The 21,773-nt window shown below is 46.4% G+C and overlaps 1 long non-coding RNA gene across 1 annotated transcript; it reads right to left on the bottom strand.

Moving 5' to 3' along the window:
* Positions 1-14,553: 14,553 nt before the first annotated feature.
* LOC135174560 (uncharacterized) lies at positions 14,554-16,251 on the bottom strand. The gene is made up of 2 exons (XR_010301998.1): positions 16,113-16,251; positions 14,554-15,867 (listed from the first exon to the last, which is right to left on the bottom strand). It is a non-coding gene; the product is annotated as an uncharacterized LOC135174560 (long non-coding RNA).
* Positions 16,252-21,773: the final 5,522 nt, after the last annotated feature.

Raw genomic sequence — 21,773 nt, 5'->3', positions numbered from 1 at the left:
AAATACCGTTTAGAAAAAGCACTCCTGCATATAGACCCAGCCAGGAATGGCCTAGCCTGGAATTTCCTGCACTGTTCTGCAGCTTTCCAGCTCCCTCATACACTGGCAGAAGAAACATTCTCCTAGCTGCTTTCCTTTGAAGCAGAAACACGTTTACATCCTAGCCCCATTGAAGTACCATAGAAATACCGTTTAGAAAACGCACTCCTTCTGCTTATAGACCCAGTCAGGAATGACCTAGCCTGGAATCCCCTGCACCATTCTGCAGCTTTCCAGCTGTGTCACACACTGGCAAAAGAAACTTTCCCCTAGCTGCTTTCCTTTGAGGCAGAAACATGTTTACATCCTATCCCTATTGAAGAACCATAGAAATTCGCTTTACAAAAAGCACTCCTTCTGCTTATAGGCCCAGTCAGGAATGACCTAGCCTGGAATCCCCTACACCATTCTGCAGCTTTCCAGCTGTGTCACACACTGGCAAAAGAAACTTTCTCCTAGCTGCTTTCCTTTGAAGCAGAAACACGTTTACATCCTAGCCCCATTGAAGAAACATAGAAATGCCGTTTAGAAAAAGCACTCCTTCTGCTTATAGACCCAGCCAGGAATGAACTAGCCTGGAATCCCCTGCACCATTCTGCAGCTTTCCAGCTGCGTCACACACTGGCAAAAGAAACTTTCTCCTAGCTGCTTTCCTTTGAAGCAGAAACACGTTTACATCCTATCCCCATTGAAGAACCATAGAAATTCGCTTTACAAAAAGCATTCCTTCTGCTTATAGACCCAGCCAGGAATGGCCTAGCCTGGAATCCCCTGCACCATTCTGCAGCTTTCCAGCTCCCTCACACACTGGCAAAAGAAACTTTCTCCTAGCTGCTTTCCTTTGAAGCAGAAACACGTTTACATCCTAGCCCCATTGAAGAACCATAGAAATTCGCTTTACAAAAAGCACTCCTTCTGCGTGTAGACCCAGCCAGGAATGGCCTAGCCTGGAATCCCCTGGAGCATTCTGCAGCTTTCCAGCTCCCTCATACACTGGCAAAAGAAACTTTCTCCTAGCTGCTTTCCTTTGGAGCAGAAACATGTTTACATCCTATCACCATTGAAGAACCATAATAACGCTGTTTAGAAAAATCATTCCTTCTGTGTGTAGACCCAGTCAGGAATGGCCTAGCCTGGAATCCCCTGCACCATTCTGCAGCTTTCCAGCTGCGTCACACACTGGCAGAAGAAACTTTCTCCTAGCTGCTTTCCTTTGAAGCAGAAACACGTTTACATCCTAGCCCCATTGAAGAAACATAGAAATTCGCTTTACTAAAAGGAATCCTTCTGCTTATAGATCCAGTCAGGACTGGCCTAGCCTGGAATCCCCTACACCATTCTGCAGCTTTCCAGCTGCGTCACACACTAGCAAAAGAAACTTTCTCCTAGCTGCTTTCCTTTGAATCAGAAACACGTTTACATCCTAGCCCCATTCAAGAAACATAGAAATGCCGTTTAGAGAAAGCACTCATTCTACTGATAGACCCAGCCAGGAATGGCCTAGCCTGGAATTTCCTGCACCATTCTGCAGCGTTCCAACTGTGTCACACACTGGCAAAAGAAACTTTCTCCTAGCTGCTTTCCTTTGAAGCAGAAACACGTTTACATCCTAGCCCCATTGACGAAACATAGAAATGCCGTAGAGAAAAAGCAATCCTTCTGCTTATAGACCTAGGCAGGAATGGCCTAGCCTGGAATCCCCTGCACCATTCTGCAGCGTTCCAGCTGCGTCACACACTGGCACAAGAAACTTTCTCCTAGCTGCTTTCCTTTGAAGCAGAAACACGTTTACATCCTAGCCCTATTGAAGAACCACACAAATTCGCTTTACAAAACGCATTCATTCTGCTTATAGACCCAGCCAGGAATGGCCTAGCCTGGAATCCCCTGCACCATTCTGCAGCTTTCCAGCTGCGTCACACACTGGCAAAAGAAACTTTCTCCTAGCTGCTTTCCTTTGAAGCAGAAAAACGTTTACATCCTAGCCCTACTTAAGAAGCATAGAAATTAGCTTTGTAAAAAGCATTCATTCTGCATATAGACCCAGCCAGGAATGACCTAGCCTGGAATCCCCTACACCATTCTGCAGCTTTCCAGCTGCGTCACACACTGGCAAAAGAAACTTTCTCCTAGCTGCTTTCCTTTGAAGCAGAAACACGTTTACATCCTAGCCCCTTTAAAGAACCATAGAAATGCCGTTTAGAAAAAGCAATCCTTCTGCTTATAGACCCAGCCAGGAATGGCCTAGCCTGGAATCCCCTGCACCATTCTGCAGCTTTCCATCTCCCTCACACACTGGCAAAAGAAACTTTCTCCTAGCTGCTTTCCTTTGAAGCAGAAACACGTTATACATCCTATCCCTATTGAAGAACCATAGAAATTCGCTTTACAAAAAGCACTCATTCAGAATATAGACCCAGTCAGGAATGGCCTAGCCTGGAATCCCCTACAACATTCTGCAGCTTTCCGGCTGCATCACACAGTGGCAAAAGAAACTTTCTCCTAGCTGCTTTCCTTTGAAGCAGAAACACGTTTACATCCTATCCCCATTGAAGAAACAAAGAAATTCGCTTTACAAAAAGCACTCCTTCTGCTTATAGAGCCAGCCAGGAATGGTCTAGCCTGTAATCTCCTGTACCATTCTGCAGCTTTCCAGCTCCCTCACACACTGCCAAAAGAAACTTTCTCCTAGCTGCTTTCCTTTGAAGCAGAAACACGTTTATATCCTAGCCCCATTGAAGAACCATTGTAATGTCGTTTAGAAAAAGCACTCCTTCTGCTTATAGAGCTAGCCAGGAATGGTCTAGCCTGTAATCTCCTGTACAATTCTGCAGCTTTCCAGATCCCTCACACACTGGCAAAAGAAACTTTCTCCTAGCTGCTTTCCTTTGAAGCAGAAACACGTTTACATCCTAGCCCCATTAAAGAACCATTGAAATGCCGTTTAGAAAAAGCACTCCTTCTGCTTATAGAGCCAGCCAGGAATGGTCTAGCCTGTAAACTCCTGTACCATTCTGCAGCTTTCCAGTTCCCTCACACACTGCCAAAAGAAACTTTCTCCTAGCTGCTTTCCTTTGAAGCCGTAACACATTTACGTCCTAGCCCCATTGAAGAACCATAGAAATGCTATTTAAAAAAAGCACTCATTCTGCTTATAGACTCAGCCAGGAATGGCCTAGCCTGGAATCCCCTGCACCATTCTGCAGCTTTCCAGCTGCGTCACACACTGGCAAAAGAAAATTTCTCCTACCTGCTTTCCTTTGAAGCAGAAACACGTTTACATCCTATCCCTATTGAAGAACCATACAAATTCGCTTTAGAAAAAGCACTCCTTCTGCTTATAGACGCAGACAGGAATGACCTAGCCTGGAATCCCCTACACCATTCTGCAGCATTCCACCTGCATCAAACACGGGCAAAAGAAACTTTCTCCTAGCTGCTTGCCTTTGAAGCAGAAACACGTTTATATTCTAGCCCCATTGATGAAACATAGAAATTCGGTTTAGAAAAAGCAATCCATCTGCTTATGGACCCAGCCAGGAATGGCCTAGCCTGGAATCCACAGCACCATTATGCAGCTTTCCAGATGTGTCACACAGTGGCAAAAGAAACTTTCTCCCAGCTGCTTTCCTTTGAAGCAGAAACACGTTTACATCCTAGCCCCATTGAAGAACCATAGTAACGATGTTTAGAAAAGCAATCCTTCTGCTTACAGACCCAGCCAGGAATGGCCTAGCCTGGATTTCCTGCACTGTTCTGCAGCATTCCAGCTCCCTCACACACTGGCAAAAGAAACTTTCTCCTAGCTGCTTTCCTTTGAAGCAGAAACACGTTTACATCCTAGCCCTATTGAAGAACCATAGAAATGCCGTTTCAAAAAAGCATTCCTTCTACATATAGACCTTGCCTGGAATGGCCTAGCCTGGAATCCCCTGCACCATTCTGCAGCTTTCCAGCTGCGTCACACACTGGCAAAAGAAACTTTCTCCTAGCTGCTTTCCTTTGAAGCAGAAACATGTTTACATCCTAGCCCCATTGAAGAACCATAGAAATGCCATTTACAAAAAGCACTCCTTCTGCTTATAGACCAAGTCAGGAATGGCCTAGCCTGGAATCGCCACCACCATTCTGCAGCGTTCCAGCGGCGTCAGACACTGGCAAAAGAAACTTTCTCCTAGCTCCTTTCTTTTGAAGGAGAAACACATTTACATCCTAGCCCCATTGAAGAAACATAGAAATTTGCTATAAAAAAAGCACTCATTCCGCTTATAGACCCAGTCAGGAATGACCTAGCCTCGAATCCCCTGCACCATTCTGCAGCGTTCCAGCTGCGTCACACACTGGCAAAAGAAACTTTCTCCTAGCTGCTTTCCTTTGAAGCAGAAACACGTTTACATCCTAGCCCCATTCAAGAACCATAGAAATGCCGTTTGGAAAAAGCACTCCTTCTGCAAGTAGACCCAGTCAGGAATGGCTTAGCCTGGAATTTCCTCCACCATTCTGCAGCTTTCCAGCCCCCTCACACACTGGCAAAAGGAACTTTCTCCTAGCTGCTTTCCTTTGAAGCAGAAACACGTTTACATCCTATCCCTATTGAAGAACCATAGAAATTCGCTTTACAAAAAGCACTCCTTCTGCTTATAGACGCAGTCAGGAATGACCTAGCCTGGAATCCCCTACACCACTCTGCACTGTTCCAGCTGCGTCACACACTGGCAAAAGAAACTTTCTCCTAGCTGCTTTCCTTTGAAGGAGAAACACGTTTACATCCTATCCCCATTGAAGAACCATTGAAATGCCGTTTAGAAAAAGCACTCCTTCTGCTTATAGACCCAGTCATGAATGGCCTAGCCTCGAATCCCCTGCACCATTCTGCAGCTTTCCAGCTGCGTCACACACTGGGAAAAGGAACTTTCTCCTAGCTGCTTTCCTTTGAAGCAGAAACACGTTTACATCCTATCCCTATTGAAGAACCATAGAAATTCGCTTTACAAAAGGCACTCCTTCTGCTTATAAACCCAGTCAGGAATGACCTAGCCTGGAATCCCCTGCACCATTCTGCAGCGTTCCAGCTGCGTCACACACTGGCAAAAGAAACTTTCTCCTAGGTGCTTTCCCTTGAAGCAGAAACGCGTTTACATCCTATCCCTATTGAAGAACCATAGAAATTCGCTTTACAAAAAGCACTCATTCAGCTTATAGACCCAGTCAGGAATGGCCTAGCCTGGAATTCCCTACACCATTCTGCAGCTTTCCAGCTGCGTCACACACTGTCAAAAGAAACATCCTCCTAGCTGCTTTCCTTTGAAACAGAAACACGTTTATATCCTACATCCATTGATGAAACATAGATATTCGGTTTAGAAAAAGCAATCCTTCTGCTTATGGACCCAGCCAGGAATGGCCTAGCCTGGAATCCACAGCACCATTATGCAGCTTTCCAGATGTGTGTCGTGGAACGCAGTTTCGCGGCAGAGTTATGGGGAAAATACGCGAGGCGTTGACCATTTTATCAGTGATTTATTGCAAAGAATGCGGATTCCCTCTTCCCGAAACTACACCACCACTGTGAATTCTTTTGATTGAGATCAAAGTAACATTTCCGAAAATGGCAAATTAAAGAGTCTATGATGTTTAAAGAGAGTTCTTTTGAGTCTTTGGTTCGAATTAATAGTTCGTCAGTCAGCTACTCACAGTCTGTAGCTTGGTAATGAGTCTCTTTCTCCCGATGAGGGTCCAGGCATGCAGATTTTAGTCTCTGCGACTCGGGGTCCGCCCGAGGCGAGACTAGATCGGCGAGCAGTTTGTTGTTGTTAAGTCCGGGAAAAAAACCAGAAAGGCTGGAAAAACCCAGAAGTGCAAGAGGCAGGCTAGGGTAAGAGCAAGAGAGCGAGCAAGAGCAAGAGAGCACCGATCCTGGCCTGTCCACCATTTTATAATGTTCCAAAACAGGACTAGCCCACAATTCGGACCACTTTTACGTTGTTCACATATATTGGTAAAAGACAGTAAGCAATCTATATAATTGGATAATTTTACTCAAACAATATAAAGACCACTCCTCAGGCCAGCCCACCTGCAGGTGCTGGGCAAACTTGAGATAGTCGTTCCTACTTAACCAAAAAAATATCCTGTTGTCTGAAAAGCGAGGTCAAGTGGAAAGGAAAACATGGCCGGTGTTTACCTTTTCACCTACCTTGGGGAGAAATCTTCCCATGGGACTGAAAGATTGTTTTGGTTTTTCGATGCTTCTGGCTTGAATGTGAGGCACTAGAAACTACACAATATAGCAAAAGCCTAGAGAGCCTTTTGCTACTCTCCATGACAATGTGTCACACAGTGGCAAAAGAAACGTTCTCCCAGCAGCTTTCCTTTGAAGCCGTAACACGTTTACATCCTAGCCCCATTGAAGAACCATAGTAATGATGCTTAGAAAAAGCAATCCTTCTGCTTACAGACCCAGCCAGGAATGGCCTAGCCTGGAATTTCCTGCACTGTTCTGCAGCATTCCAGCTCCCTCACACACTGGCAAAAGAAACTTTCTCCTAGCTGCTTTCCTTTGAAGCAGAAACACGTTTACATCCTAGCCCCATTGAAGAACCATAGAAATGCCGTTTAAAAAAAGCATTCCTTCTACTTATAGACCTTGCCTGGAATGGCCTAGCCTGGAATCCCCTGCACCATTCTGCAGCTTTCCAGCTGCGTCACACACCGGCAAAAGAAACTTTCTCCTAGCTGCTTTCCTTTGAATCAGAAACACGTTTACATCCTATCCCTATTGAAGAACCATAGAAATTCGCTTTACAAAAGGCACTCCTTCCACTTATAAACCCAGCCAGGAATGACCTAGCCTGGAATCCCCTACACCATTCTGCAGCGTTCCAGCTGCGTCACACACTGGCAAAAGAAACTTTCTCCTAGCTGCTTTCCCTTGAAGCAGAAACGCGTTTACATCCTATCCCTATTGAAGAACCATAGAAATTCGCTTTACAAAAAGCACTCATTCAGCTTATAGACACCAGTCAGGAATGGCCTAGCCTGGAATCCCCTACACCATTCTGCAGCTTTCCAGCTGCGTCACACACTGTCAAAAAAAACATCCTCCTAGCTGCTTTCCTTGGAAACAGAAACACGTTTACATCCTACATCCATTGATGAAACATAGAAATTCGGTTTAGAAAAAGCAATCCTTCTGCTTATGGACCCAGCCAGGAATGGCCTAGCCTGGAATCCACAGCACCATTATGCAGCTTTCCAGATGTGTCACACAGTGGCAAAAGAAACTTTCTCCCAGCTGCTTTCCTTTGAAGCAGAAACACGTTTACATCCTAGCCCCATTGAAGAACCACAGTAATGATGTTTAGAAAAAGCAATCCTTCGGCTTACAGACCAGGCCAGGAATGGCCTAGCCTGGAATTTCCTGCACCGTTCTGCAGCTTCCCAGCTCCCTCACACACTGGCAAAAGAAACTTTCTCCTAGCTGCTTCCCTTTGAAGCAGAAACATGTTTACATCCTAGCCCCATTGAAGAACCATAGAAATGGTGTTTTAAAAAAGCTTTCCTTCTACTTATAGACCTTGCCTGGAATGGCCTAGCCTGGAATCCCCTGCACCATTCTGCAGCTTTCCAGCTGCGTCACACACTGGCAAAAGAAACTTTCTCCTAGCTGCTTTCCTTTGAAGCAGAAACATGTTTACATCCTAGCCCAATTGAAGAACCATAGAAATTCGCTTTACAAAAAGCACTCATTCTGCTTATAGACCCACTCAGGAATGACCTATCCTGGAATCCCCTGCACCATTCTGCAGCTTTCCAATTCCCTGACACACTGGCAAAAGAAACTTTCTCCTAGCTGCTTTCCTTTGAAGCAGAAACACGTTTACATCCTAGCCCCATTGAAGAAACATAGAAATTCGGTTTAGAAAAAGCAATCCTTCTGCTTACAGACCCAGCCAGGAATGGCCTAGCCTGGAATCCCCTACACCATTCTGTAGCTTTCCAGCTCCCTCACACACTGGCAAAAGAAACTTTCTCCTAGCTGCTTTCCTTTGAAGGAGAAACACGTTTACATCCTAGCCCCATTGAAGAACCATAGAAGTTTGCTTTACAAAAAGCACTCATTCTGCTTACAGACCCACTCAGGAATGACCTAGCCTGGAATCCCCTGCACCATTATGCAGCTTTCCAGCTGCGTCACACACTGGCTAAAGAAACTTTCTCCTAGCTGCTTTCCTTTGAAGCAGAAACACGTTTACATCCTATCCCCATTGAATAAACATAGAAATTCGGTTTAGAAGAAGCAGTCCTTCTGCTTATAGACTCAGCCAGGAATGGCCTAGCCTGGAATCCCCTGCACCATTCTGCAGCATTCCAGCTCCCTGACACACTGGCAAAAGAAACTTTCTCCTAGCGGCTTTCCTTTGAAGCAGAAACACGTTTATTTCCTATCCCCATTGAAGAACCATAGAAACGCCGATTAGAAAAAGCACTCCTTCTGCGTGTAGACCCAGCCAGGAATGGCCTAGCCTGGAATCCCCTGCACCATTCTGCAGCTTTCCAGCTGTGTCACACACTGGCAGAAGCAACTTTCTCCTAGCTGCTTTCCTTTGAAGCAGAAACACGTTTACATCCTATCCCTATTGAAGAACCATAGAAATTCGCTTTACAAAAAGCACTCATTCTCCTTATAGACCCAGTCATGAATGGCCTAGCCTGGAATCCCCTACTCCATTCTTCAGCTTGCCAGCTGTGTCACACACTGGCAAAAGAAGCTTTCTCCCAGCAGCTAACATTTGAAGCAGAAACTCGTTTACATCCTATCCCTATTGAAGAACCATAGAAATTCGCTTTACAAATATCACTCATTCTGCTTATAGACCCATCAGGAATGGCCGAGAATGCAATTTCCTGCACCGTTCTGCAGCTTTCCAGCTCCCTCACACACTGGCAAAAGAAACTTTATCCTAGCTGCTTTCCTTTGAAGCACAAACACGTTTACATCCTAGCCCCATTGAAGAAACATAGAAATTTGCTTTACAAAAAGCACTCCTTCTGCTTATAGACCCAGACAGAAATGGCCTAGCATGGAATCCCCTGCACCATTCTGAAGCTTTCCAGCTCCCTCACACACTGGCAAAAGGAACTTTCTCCTAGCTGCCTTCCTTTGAAGCAGAACGACGTTTACATCCTAGCCGCTTTGAAGAACCATAGAAATTTGCTTTACAAAAAGCACTCCTCCTGCTTATAGACCCAGACAGAAATAGCCTAGCACGGAATCCCCAGCACCATTCTGCAGCTTTCCAGCTGCGTCACACACTGGCAAAAGACACTTTCTCCTAGCTGCTTTCCTTTGAAGCAGAAACACGTTTACATGCTATCCCTATTGAAGAACCATAGAAATTCGCTTCACAAAAAGCACTCATTCAGCTTATAGACCCAGCCAGTAATGGCCTAGCCTCGAATCCCCTATACCATTCTGCAGCTTTCCAGCTGCGTCACACACTGGCAAAAGAAACTTTCTCCTAGCTGCTTTCCTTTGAAGCAGAAACACGTTTACATCCTAGCCCCATTGAAGAACCATAGTAATGATGTTTAGAAAAAGCACTCCTTGTCCGTGTAGACCCAGCCAGGAACGTCCAAGCCTGGAATCCCCTACTCCATTCTGCATCGTTCCAGCTACATCACACATGCAAAAGAAACTTTCTCCTAGCTGCTTTCCTTTGAAGCAGAAACACGTTTACATCCTAGTCTCATTGAAGAACCATAGAAATGCCGTTTAGAAAAAGCACTCCTTCTGCATACAGACCCAGCCAGGAATGGCCTAGCCTGGAATCCCCTACACCATTCTGTAGATTTCCAGCTCCCTCAAACACTGGCAAAAGAAACTTTCTCCTAGCTGCTTTCCTTTGAAGCAGAAACACGTTTACATCCTAGCCCCATTGAAGAAGCATAGAAGTTTGCTTTACAAAAAGCACTCATTCTGCTTACAGACCCACTCAGGAATGACCTAGCCTGGAATCCCCTGCACCATTATGCAGCTTTCCAGCTGCGTCACACACTGGCTAAAGAAACTTTCTCCTAGCTGCTTTCCTTTGAAGCAGAAACACGTTTACATCCTAGCCCCATTGAATAAACATAGAAATTCGGTTTAGAAGAAGCAATCCTTCTGCTTATAGACTCAGCCAGGAATGGCCCAGCCTGGAATCCCCTGCACCATTCTGCAGCATTCCAGCTCCCTGATACACTGGCAAAAGCAACTTTCTCCTAGCGGCTTTCCTTTGAAGCAGAAACACGTTTACATCCTAGCCCCATTGAAGAACCATAGAAATGCCGATTAGAAAAAGCACTCCTTCTGCGTGTAGACTCAGCCAGGAATGACCTACCCTGAATCCCCTGCACCATTCTGCAGCTTTCCAGCTGTGTCACACACTGGCAAAAGAAACTTTCTCCTAGCTGCTTTCCTTTCAAGCAGAAGCACGTTTACATCCCAGCCCCATTGATGAAATATAGAAATGCCGTTTAGAAAAAGCAATCCTTCAGCTTATAGACCCAGCCATGAATGGCCTATCCTGGAAACCCCTGCACCATTCTGCAGCTTTCCAGCTGTGTCACACACTGGCAGAAGAAACATTGTCCTAGCTGCTTTCTTTTCAAGCAGAAACACGTTTATATCCTAGCCCCATTGAAGAAACATAGTAAATGCTGTTTAGAAAAAGCACTCCTTCTGCTTATAGACCCAGCCAGGAATGGCCTAGACTGGAATCCCCTACACCATTCTGCAGCTTTCCAGCTCCCTGACACACTGGCAAAAGAAACTTTCTCCTAGCTGCTTTCCTTTGAAGCAGAAACACGTTTACATCCTAGCCCCATTGAAGAAACATAGAAATGCCGTTTAGAAAAAGCACTCCTTCTGCTTATAGACCCAGCCAGGAATGAACTAGCCTGGAATCCCCTGCACCATTCTGCAGCTTTCCAGCTGTGTCACACACTGGCAAAAGAAACTTTCTGCTAGCTGCTTTCCTTTGTAAGCAGAAACACGTTTACATCCTTTCCCTATTGAAGAACCATAGAAATTCGCTTTACAAAAAGCACTCCTTCTGCTTATAGACCCAGCCAGGAATGGCCTAGCCTGGAATCCCCTACACCATTTTGCAGCTTTCCAGCTCCCTCACACACTGGCAAAAGAATCTTTCTCCCAGCTGCTTTCTTTTGAGGGAGAAATACGTTTACATCCTAGCCCCATTGAAGAACCATAGTAATGATGTTTAGAAAAAGCACTCCTTGTGCATGTAGACCAAGCCAGGAATGACCTAACCTGGAATCCCCTACACCATTCCGCAGCGTTCCAGCTATATCACACACTGGCAAAAGAAACTTTCTCCTAGCTGCTTTCCTTTGAAGCAGGAACACGTTTACATCCTAGCCCCATTGAAGAACCATAGAAATGCCGTTTAGAAAAAGCACTCCTTCTGCTTACAGACCCAGCCAGGAATGGCCTAGCCTGGAATCACCTGCACCATTCTGCAGCTTTCCAGCTCCCTCACACACTGCCAAAAGAAACTTTCTCCTAGCTGCTTTCCTTTGAAGCAGAAACACGTTTACATCCTAGTCCCATTGAAGAACCATAGAAATTCGGTTAAGAAAAAGCACTCCTTCTGCTTATAGACCCAGTCAGGAATGACCTAGCCTGGAATCTCCTGCACCATTCTGCAGCTTTCCAGCTGCGTCACACACTGGCAAAAGCAACTTTCTCCTAGCTGCTTTCCTTTGAAGCAGAAACACGTTTACATCCTAGCCCCATGGAAGAACCATAGAAATTCGCTTTACAAAAAGCACTCCTTCTGCTTATAGACCCAGTCAGGAATGACCCATCCTGGAATCCCCTACACCATTCTGCAGCTTTCCAGCTCCCTCACACACTGGCAAAAGAAACTTTCTCCTAGCTGCTTTCCTTTGAATCAGAAACACATTTACATCCGAGCCCCATTGAAGAACCATAGAAATGCCGTTTAGAAAAAGCAATCCTTCTGCTTATAGACCCAGCCAGGAATGGCCTGGCCTCGAATCCCCTGCACCATTCTGCAGCATTCCAGCTACCTCACACACTGGAAAAAGAAACTTTCTCCTAGCTGCTTTCCTTTGAAGCAGAAACACGTTCACATCCTATCCCTATTGAAGAACCATAGAAATTCGGTTTACAAAAGGCCCTCCTTCTGCTTATAGACCCAGTCAGGAATGAACTAGCCTCGAATCCCCTGCACCATTCTGCCGCGTTCCAGCTGTGTCACACACTGGCAAAAGAAACTTTCTCCTAGCTGCTTTCCTTTGAAGCAGAAACACGTTTACATCCTAGCCCTATTGAAGAACCATAGAAATTCGCTTTACGAAAAGCACTCATTCTGCTTATAACCCCAGCCAGGAATGACCTAGCCTGGAATCCCCTACACCATTCTGCAGCTTTCCACCTGCGTCACACACTGGCAAAAGAAACTTTCTCCTAGCTGCTTTCCTTTGAAGCCGAAACACGTTTACGTCCTAGTACCATTGAAGAACCATAGAAATGCCGTTTAGAAAAAGCACTCCTTCTGCTTACAGACCCAGCCAGGAATGGCCTAGCCTGCAATACCCTGCACCATTCTGCAGCTTTCCAGCTCCCTCACACACTGGCAACAGAAACTTTCTCCTAGCTGCTTTCCTTGGAAGCAGAAACACGTTTACATCCTATCCCTATTGAAGAACCATAGAAATTCGCTTTACAAAAAGCACTCATTCTGCTTATAGACTCATCAGGAATGGCCTAGCCTGGAATCCCCTGCACCATTCTGTAGCTTTCCAGCTCCCTCACACACTGGCAAAAGAAACTTTCTCCTAGCTGCTTTCCTTTGAAGCAGAAACACGTTTACATCCTAGCCCCATTGAAGTAGCATGGAAATGCTGTTTAGAAAAAGCAATCCTTCTGCTTAGAGACCCAGCCAGGAATGACCTAGCCTGGAATCCCCTACACCGTTCTGCAGCTTTCCAGCTCCCTCACACACTGGCAAAAGAAACTTTCTCCTAGCTGCTTTCCTTTGAAGCAGAAACACGTTTACATCCTAGCCCTATTGAAGAACCATAGAAATTCGCTTTACAAAAGGCACTCCTTCTGCTTATAGACCCAGTCAGCAATGACCTAGCTTGGAATCCTCTACACCATTCTGCAGCGTTCCAGCTGCGTCACACACTGGCAAAAGAAACTTTTTCCTAGCTGCTTTCCTTTGAAGCAGAAACACGTTTACATCCTATCCCTATTGAAGAACCATAGAAATTCCCTTTACAAAAAGCACTCATTCTGCTTGTAGACCCAGTCAGGAATGGCCTAGTCTGGAATCCCCTACACCATTCTGCAGTGTTCCAGCTCCCTCACACACTGGCAAAAGAAACTTTCTCCTAGCTGCTTTCCTTTCAAGCAGAAACACGTTTACATCCTATCCCCATTGAAGAACCATAGAAATGCCGTTTTGAAAAAGCACTCCTTCTCCTTATAGACCCAGGCAGGAATGGCACCTCTCCTGGGAAGCAGGACTGAAACAACTGGGGCTGTTGAGGCTGTAGAAGAGAAGGTAGAGCTTCGAGCTACGCTGCAGTATCTGAAAGGGACCTGCAGCAAAGTTGGAGGACTGTCTAAAAAGGCCTGTGCTGATACTCTGTGCATTTAAAAGGATTGCAGTGAAGCTGCTCAAGAAAAACTTTAGAGACTGAAGAAATCAAAAACCAAACTGCCAGATTCCCTCACACAACTTTCTGCATGACCACAGCAAACCCCTTTCACTTCACATCGCTTCTGACACCCACTCTGGGAGCTGTACACTCCTTCTCTCCCTGAAGCCGGGAGAAAGATCTGGTGAACGTGGCAGCACGTGGCAGAGGTTCAAGACTTAAGCAGACACCTGATTGCTATCACAGCTCAGAAACGACTGAGACACATGCCCTCCTCCCAAACCTAGCAGTTAGGAAGTGCTACAGCTGCACCAGATCACACTGGGATCTGCTTCTTGCACAGGATGCAGCAGATTCTGGTCCATAGCTCAGGGAGGATTGCTTAGCTACTGCTGTTTATAAACACGAACCAAAAACAACCACAAAAACAAAGGCTCAGAGCTGGAAACAGTTCTCAGCAGTGCAGCAAAATCCCTTTCTTTTATTCCATAGAGAGGTGCTGCAGTGACCTCAGGGGTTTTTAAGTCAAAAGCTGCTTGCTGGAATCATAGAATCAGTCAGGGTCAGAAGGGACCACAAGGACCTCGATCCAGAGACACTTCACACTAGCCTGAGCCAAAACTAGAACGGTAGGAAAACAGACAAATCACAAAACATAGGACTGCCTTAACTGTCCTACATTGTAACTAGCAGCACCAAGTCCAAATCAATTCAGAGCCTTGGCACTGTTTCTCCTTGAAGATTTTAACCCTGGACACAAAGGAGTCCTGCTCTCAGCCATGGGATTACAATAAAAGTGACTCAAATGACTAAAAAGGGTAACACAAATGCCTTTTACTGACCAATCTCTCTACATGTTCCTATGATGCTCCACTAACTCCCTCCTTCAGAGTGGCTAACAGTCTCCAACAGACACTGCACCAGCAGCTACCTTGAAGATCTGTAACCAGCTGAGTGAAGGGCTGTAAAACAAATTCACCTCCTTCAGAAAGCTTCTCATCAGTTACACAGAGCAGTCAGAGCCTGCTTCCATTCACATCTTTCTTTATCAAGTTCTACTGTGGAGTCAAAACACTTAAAGTCCACTTAGTCACAGGTTAAGTCGACTCTGCTGTTGGTATCCAACCCCATGCTGCTGGCTGAAGCAAAGTATTCCAGGGCGTGAAGGTGAGACTGCAACACGAGAGACCTCCTGTGCCAAGTGCTGCTTTGGGTTTCTGGGGTTGGGATCAGGAGGGGATGGGTGGCAGGTGGCTGACTCCTGCTTTCTGCAAACAGAAACAGGCTAAGGTAATTGTGCACTGCAGGATCTCATTTTGTATTTACCTCTTGATCTCAACCCAGAGGGTTTTTCCTTGGCTGTGTTACTTTTGCCTCACTTCTGTGTTGGAGGGAAACAGGAGGCTAACCCATTACAGCACTGTAAGTTGTTCAGGCACTGGGAAAACAATTCAGCAGGCCCCTGTGTTCCAGGAGGTTTATCAAGTAGCCTGCCAACATTTTCAGGTGCTAAAGAACTAATGAACATTCCATTTAGGAAACAGCTCCCTCATCTCATAGCAAGCAAACATTCCCCACTGTCACTAATCCTATAAAAGACTGATAAAAGACTTCATTGAATGGTTTAGGTTGGAAGGGACCTCAAGGATCATCCAGTCCCAACCCTCTGCTCTAGGCAGGGATACCTCCCACTGCAACAGGCTGCTCAAGGCCTCATCCAACCTCAATTCATATTCATTTACACCAAAGCTGAGAAAATAGAAAGGTCTGGGGCAGTTGTTTGGCTTTGGCATCAAACCAATGCACAACAGGTAGAATGGGACTTCTTGGGGAAACTAAACTGTCTTTAGCTATGAGGCTGAGAAAGACTTTTCCTATCTCTTCAGCCTTCATTTCACCTGACTCTGTGTTCAGCTGGGCTGTGTTAGGAGCAGTTCACCACATGCAGCAAGGCCAAGGGGCACTACCTTGATCTCGCTGGTAATGACCAATTCAAAACTCTCCAAACAGTGTTACAGAGTTGTTACCTGTAAAGCTCTTTCAGTCGCACTTGCTCTTTGTTTATCTATTAAAGACAACCAAGAGAACATCCATGGGTTGGGGATTTTCCCCCCCTGTCAATTTCTGAGGGGCCTGGAGTTACAGGCAAGCCCAAACCACCCTAATGCAAACCAAAAGGTCCTCTCTCGTGATGACAATGACCAGCAAATGACTCCCTTCAATAAATAAGTGATTTGGGAAATTCCAGAGAGTACTTTTGCTAAACAAGTTAGTCTCTTTTCTTTTCCGTCAGGTCTTTCTGTTGAAGCTCAGCATCTGAAAGCTCTGTACCTCTTCCCTGCCCTCCTGCCGCTGCCCTCCACCTTTCCCCGGGCAGCCCCTGCCATCCTCCCCCACTCTCTGCCTTCCCCCGGGCAGTCTCTGCTGCTTTCCTCCTCCTCCTCTCCACTCTACGTTACCAGCTTCTGCTCCATTACCAGTTCCATTACCAGCTGCTGCTGCTGGTCCATTACCAGCTCCAGCTGGTGCTCCTTGTCATGGAGAGTAGCGAAAGCTCTCTAAGCTTTTGCTATATTGTGTAGTTTCTAGTGCCTCACATTCAAGCCAGAAGCATCGAAAACCCAAAACAATCTTTCAGTCCCATGGGAAGATTTCTCCCTAGGGTAAGTGAAAAGGTAAACACTGGCCATGTTTTCCTTTCCACTTGGCCTTGCTTTCCAGACAACAGGGTATTGTTTTGGTTAAGTAGAAACGACTTTCTCAAGCCTGCCCAACACCTGCAGGTGGGCTGGCCTGAGGAGTAGTCTTTATATTGTTTGAGTAATATTATCCAATTATATAAATTGCTTACTGTTTTTTACCAATGTATGTGAACAACGTAAAAGTGGTCTGAATTGTGGGCTAGTCCTGTTTTGGAACATTATAAAAATGGTGGACAGGCCAGGATCGGGTGCTCGTGCTCTTGCTTCCCCTTGCACCCTTGCCCTAGCCTTCTGGGTCTGCGTCTTGCACTTCTGGGTTTTTCCAGCCTTTCTGGTTTTTCCCCGGACTTAACAACAACAAACTGCTCGCCGATCTAGTCTCGCCTCGGGCGGACCCCGAGTCGCAGAGGCTAAAAACCTGCATACCTGGACCCTCATCGGGAGAAAGGGACTCCTTACCAAGCTACAGACTGTGAGTAGCTGATGAACTATTAACTCAAACCACAAAGACTCGAAAGAACTCTCTTTAAACATCATAGACTCTCTAATTTGCCATTTTCGGAAATGTTACTTTGATCTCAATCAAAAGAATTCACAGTGGTGGTGTAGTTTCAGGAAGAGGGAATCCGCATTCTTTGCAATAAATCACTGATAAAATAGTCAACGCCTCGCGTATTTTCCCCATAACTCTGCCGCGAAACTGCGTTCCACGACAGATTTGGTGTCAGAAGTGGGATTGAGAAACTGAAGTAACAGCCGAGTTTAGAGATGGCCCAGTTTGGAAGGAGTTCTCCTGCACCAGTAGATGCCAGATCGCCAGATCTCACAGACACCCTGTATGCCAGATTTGCTTCCGTGTTTGAATCAGCTAATTTTAGGAAAGCTCTGACGGCAAGGGAGGATGAGCCGATAGAGCAGATAAATGTTAGGTCAGCTAATATAATCGTGTCTCTCTACGAAGCTTTTGGAGATATCGAGGGAGTTGACAAAGAAAGGTTTTTTGATCTGGGTGTTGGCGGGTTCAGATCACAAGTTGATATAGAGACTTGCAGGCATGTTGCAGAGGCCTGGAGGCTGGAGGCAGAGGCGCATAAACGTGAGATAGAGACGTGCAAACGTGAGGCAGGGACGTATAAACAGGAGGTCAAAAAGCTGAATGATGAGAATGCCCGGAAAGAATTGCATTTAGAGCAGGCGCGTCAAGAAATCAAGTCGTTGCAGAGTGAGAGAGAAGCTCTGTTGAAAGACGCTGTCAGGCGGAACTTGAGCTTTCGCGCAGAGCCCGCTGTGACTGAGGACAGGATGAGAAGTATGGAGGAAAAGTTAGACAGGTTACTAAGCCGAAAGTCACGGTCCGGGAGCACTTCCCGAACGCAATCAGCCGTTAGTTCCCGTGCGGACACGCCGCAGCTCTTGCATTCTTCGCCTAAAGTCTCGCGCGCCGGTACACCTTCCCGCGATTTCTTTAAAATGTCTCCGGTGAGGCATCTTCCCCAACCAGTGGCAGAGCCGTCCCTGTTGCCGCTAAAGCCATGCGGCTCGATACCGCGTCCGCGGGAGGTGCCCAGCCAGCCTACCTTGTTGTTGCTGCAGCCAGCCGCCGCTTTGCCTCAGCCGCAGCCGGCTCCGGTCCCGGTGATTCCGCCGGAGCCGCTAACGCCTTCACAGCCGACTCTGCTTCAGCAGCCGATCTTGCCGACAACCCCGTTTCCGACGGTGCAGCTGCCAGCACAGGAGCTTCAGACGACTCCACAGGTCCCGGCGCTTCAGTCGCCGCCACCAGCAGTAACGCAGCCGATAATCCAGCCGCGGGTCCGCAGCAGCAGTCGTCCGCAATGCCGCAGGTAGCGGCTACAGTGCCGCTTTTCCCGGCACAACCGTCTTCTCAATCTCAGTCCGTTCCAGTTTTCCAGCAAGTCCCGATGCCGTCTCAAGTTCAACCGTCGGCAGCACCGCCGCGATCGCCATCTTCCCAACCATCTTCACAACAACAACAGCCGCCATCTTCTCAACCGCCACGCCGCGTCGCAGCCTGCAGTTGCGTCTATTGATAGCGACACGGAAGTGGAGAAGGTGCACTACAAAATGAAGTCCTACTCCGTGAACCCTCTCTTTGCGTCTGAAACCTCGCAAGGACCGAAAGGAGGAAAAACGACAACCACGAAAATCAAATCGTACACAGAAATGCAGATAGACGATATTAGGGAACCATATTCCCGCATGCCTAATGAATCTATAATAGCGTATGTATATCGCGTGGTGCAAAGGGGGGCGGAAAGGATTATCTTATCTCGTGAAGAGGTGGGAAGAACTAACTGGGGACCCGAGGTATTTCTTGGGGATGGTCCTGAGGGAGACCTTGCATTGAGTGCTAGGATCTTTCATTGGGCTAGTGCTTATGAGCCTTCAGATAGGGGTGATCCTACAGAATTTTGGATCAGATCCCCTGTTGAGTTAAATGAAGCATTTACTATGGTTGCCTGTATCCAAGCTGTGAATCATAAGGGGTTATATGCACATGCAATGGATGCCCCAGTAGAGCCACCGAGGCTTAGACCCCTGATAAAGGGTATGCCTGGCTTCATAAAGGCTGAAGGCATTAGGATAAGGAGACAAATTGAGAATGCAATACAACAGAATGAAGGGCAAGGGAAAAGTTCACAAAGTGTAGTACATCATCCTACGTGGAGGGAAGTGCTTACAGAACTAGCCACTCTAGGGAGAGAAATGGGTTATCATGATCCTTTATCTGTGCCAGAATCTGTCTTTCAGAAGGAAAAGCAGTCTGGAGGCAGGAGCAGCAGCTCTGCATCACGAGGAAAACACCAAACAGTACGACATGCCTGGACATCTGGTAACCCTAACGAGAGTCCAAAATCGAGTCCACGATCAAGTCCCAGGGGGAGCCCTGAGCTTAATCGTCGCTCTGAATCTGGAATAATGTGGGTACCGAGTTCTCTAGGTAAGGGTGTAATTCCACTGCAGGAGCAGAAATATGCAGTGAAACCTCGTGATGTGTTTCAGAGGAAACAGGCAGAGCGTGATCCTGCGAAAACTGAGCTCAGTACTGTAATTAAAACCATGTTCGAGATGAAAAGGATATTAGAACATCTGGAAAGAAATGGTGAAGGAAAGGTGAAGCAGAACCGTAAGAAAGGCTCTGCAAGCACATCTCCTACCAAGTCAGGTTCTCCTGATCGGGGAGGAGATAAGAGCAAATCAAAAAACTAGGTGTGGCGGTGAATGATTCAGGCCACACTCATCGCTCTGTTTCTGAATGTCGATGGTCTGACAAACCTGAACCCTATATCATGATTCCTACTGGACCAACTAGAACTGCTGTCAAATACCTAATAGATACAGGTGCACAAATTACAGTGCTAAATGCACAACTAGCAAAGCATCTGAAAATATTGCCATCCCAGAGAAAGGTAAACATAACAGGTGTTACAGGACAACCTGAAACATGCTATTTAGCCAAAGCACAGCTGTGGCTACCTGGGGAGAAAAGAGGTACCCTGGTAGAGTTAGCATTGGCTTCGTGTAAACATAATATCCTTGGATTTGATGTTCTAGCAGGTAGAAGATGGCATCTTCCTGACGGAACATTATGGAGCTTTGGTGCTTATGAGGTGAGGAATAAGAGGCAAAGGTTAGTCGGTGCTTGTGTTCGCTTATTACAAACAGCTCCTCCTTTGCCAAAGTCACATGTTACTTGTGTTGCACAGTATCCATTGCCAACTGCAGCTAAGCAAGGTATCACTGAAGTGATAGCTGATCTTGAGAAGAGACAGATTATCACTAGAACTCATTCTCCTTACAATTCACCTGTTTGGCCAGTCCGAAAACAGAATGGCCGATGGAGATTGACGGTAGATTTCCGGAAGCTAAATAGTAACACTCCTCCTCTTACTGCAGCAGTTCCTAGTCTTTCATCCACAGTGACAGCAATCCAAGCGGCTTCTCACACCTGGATGGCGACTCTAGATGTGAAGGACATGTTCTTCATGGTGCCATTGAGAGAAGAGGACAAACCACAGTTTGCTTTTACCTGGCAAGGTATTCAGTACACATTCAACCGTCTTCCACAAGGGTATAAACACAGCGCAACCATTGCACACAATGCACTTGCAGCTTTGCTTGACACTGTTCAGCTTCCTAAGGATGTTAAGATGTACCATTACATTGATGATATCTTGGTGGGAGAGAATGATAAGGAGCAAGTTGGTGCAGTGGCTGAGAATATTCGAGAGCTGTTGACTAGCCAGGGTTTGACCATTCCGAAGGAAAAGTGTCAAGGTCCAAGTCGAGAGGTAAAATTCCTGGGATCATGGTGGGTAGCAGGTGCAGTGTCTGTACCAGACGACACTCTTCAGAGCATTGAAAAGGGCCAAATACCCCAAAATAGAAAAGAGTTACAACAGTTGTTGGGTACTCTGGGTTATTGGAGGAAACATATTCCAGGTTTCTCAGTAATTGCCCGTCCTCTGTATGATTTGCTTAAGAAGAACAAGCATTGGGATTGGACTCCAGAACATTCTGATAGTCTGAGGTTGCTCAAGGATGAACTAAAGGCATATTAGAAGTTGGGGCCCTTACACCCAAAAGATGCCCTGAGGGTTGAATGGGGTTTTTCCGCAAATGCCTCATACTGTGGAATTTTCCAGAGAGGACCCAATGGTCCTAGTAGAGCTCTCATGTTTTCATCAACAGCATTCAAAGAGGCCAAAATTCGGTACTCAGATTGGGAAAAGGGACTTCTTTCCCTAACTCGAGCTGTTAAGGAAGCAGAAAAGCTTCGTACTGCACAAGATGTTGTAGTGCAAGGCCCATTTCCTCTGCTAAAAGCGATCCTTAAAGGAACTCCTCCACCAGAAGGAATTGCCCAAAAGGCTACTGTTAGAAAGTGGTATGCCTATTTAGAGGGAATTTCACAGCTGATGCCGCTGAAAGAGGGACCTACAAAGGTATCCAAACTTCAGCAACCCATAAATCCTGATAAAGCTCTGCTTAGTCAGCCATATAAGCCTTCTCCTATTCAGGTAGCCCCTGAGATGACCGCAGACTCCGACAAATCGGGAGTGTGGTTCACAGATGCATCCTCTCGGAGGGTAGGGGCGAAGTGGCACTACAAAGCCGCTGCCTTGGAGATTGCTACAGGCCAGACCATCACTGAAGAAGGTGATGGCAGTGCACAGGTAGTTGCGTGCTCTCATGCTAGCAGCCGAGAATGGAGCAACAACTATTTACACTGATTCTTATTCCACGTTCAAAGGCGCCACTGAGTGGATTTGCCAGTGGGAAGCGAATCAGTGGAAGGTGTCAGGTGCGGAAGTC

This window comes from Pogoniulus pusillus, unplaced genomic scaffold (genome assembly GCF_015220805.1).
Source record: "Pogoniulus pusillus isolate bPogPus1 unplaced genomic scaffold, bPogPus1.pri scaffold_78_arrow_ctg1, whole genome shotgun sequence".
In the NCBI taxonomy this organism is placed as follows: Eukaryota; Metazoa; Chordata; class Aves; order Piciformes; family Lybiidae; genus Pogoniulus; species Pogoniulus pusillus.
The sequence above is the reverse complement of the archived record's forward strand: the minus strand, read 5'-3'. Positions and strand labels throughout refer to the sequence as shown.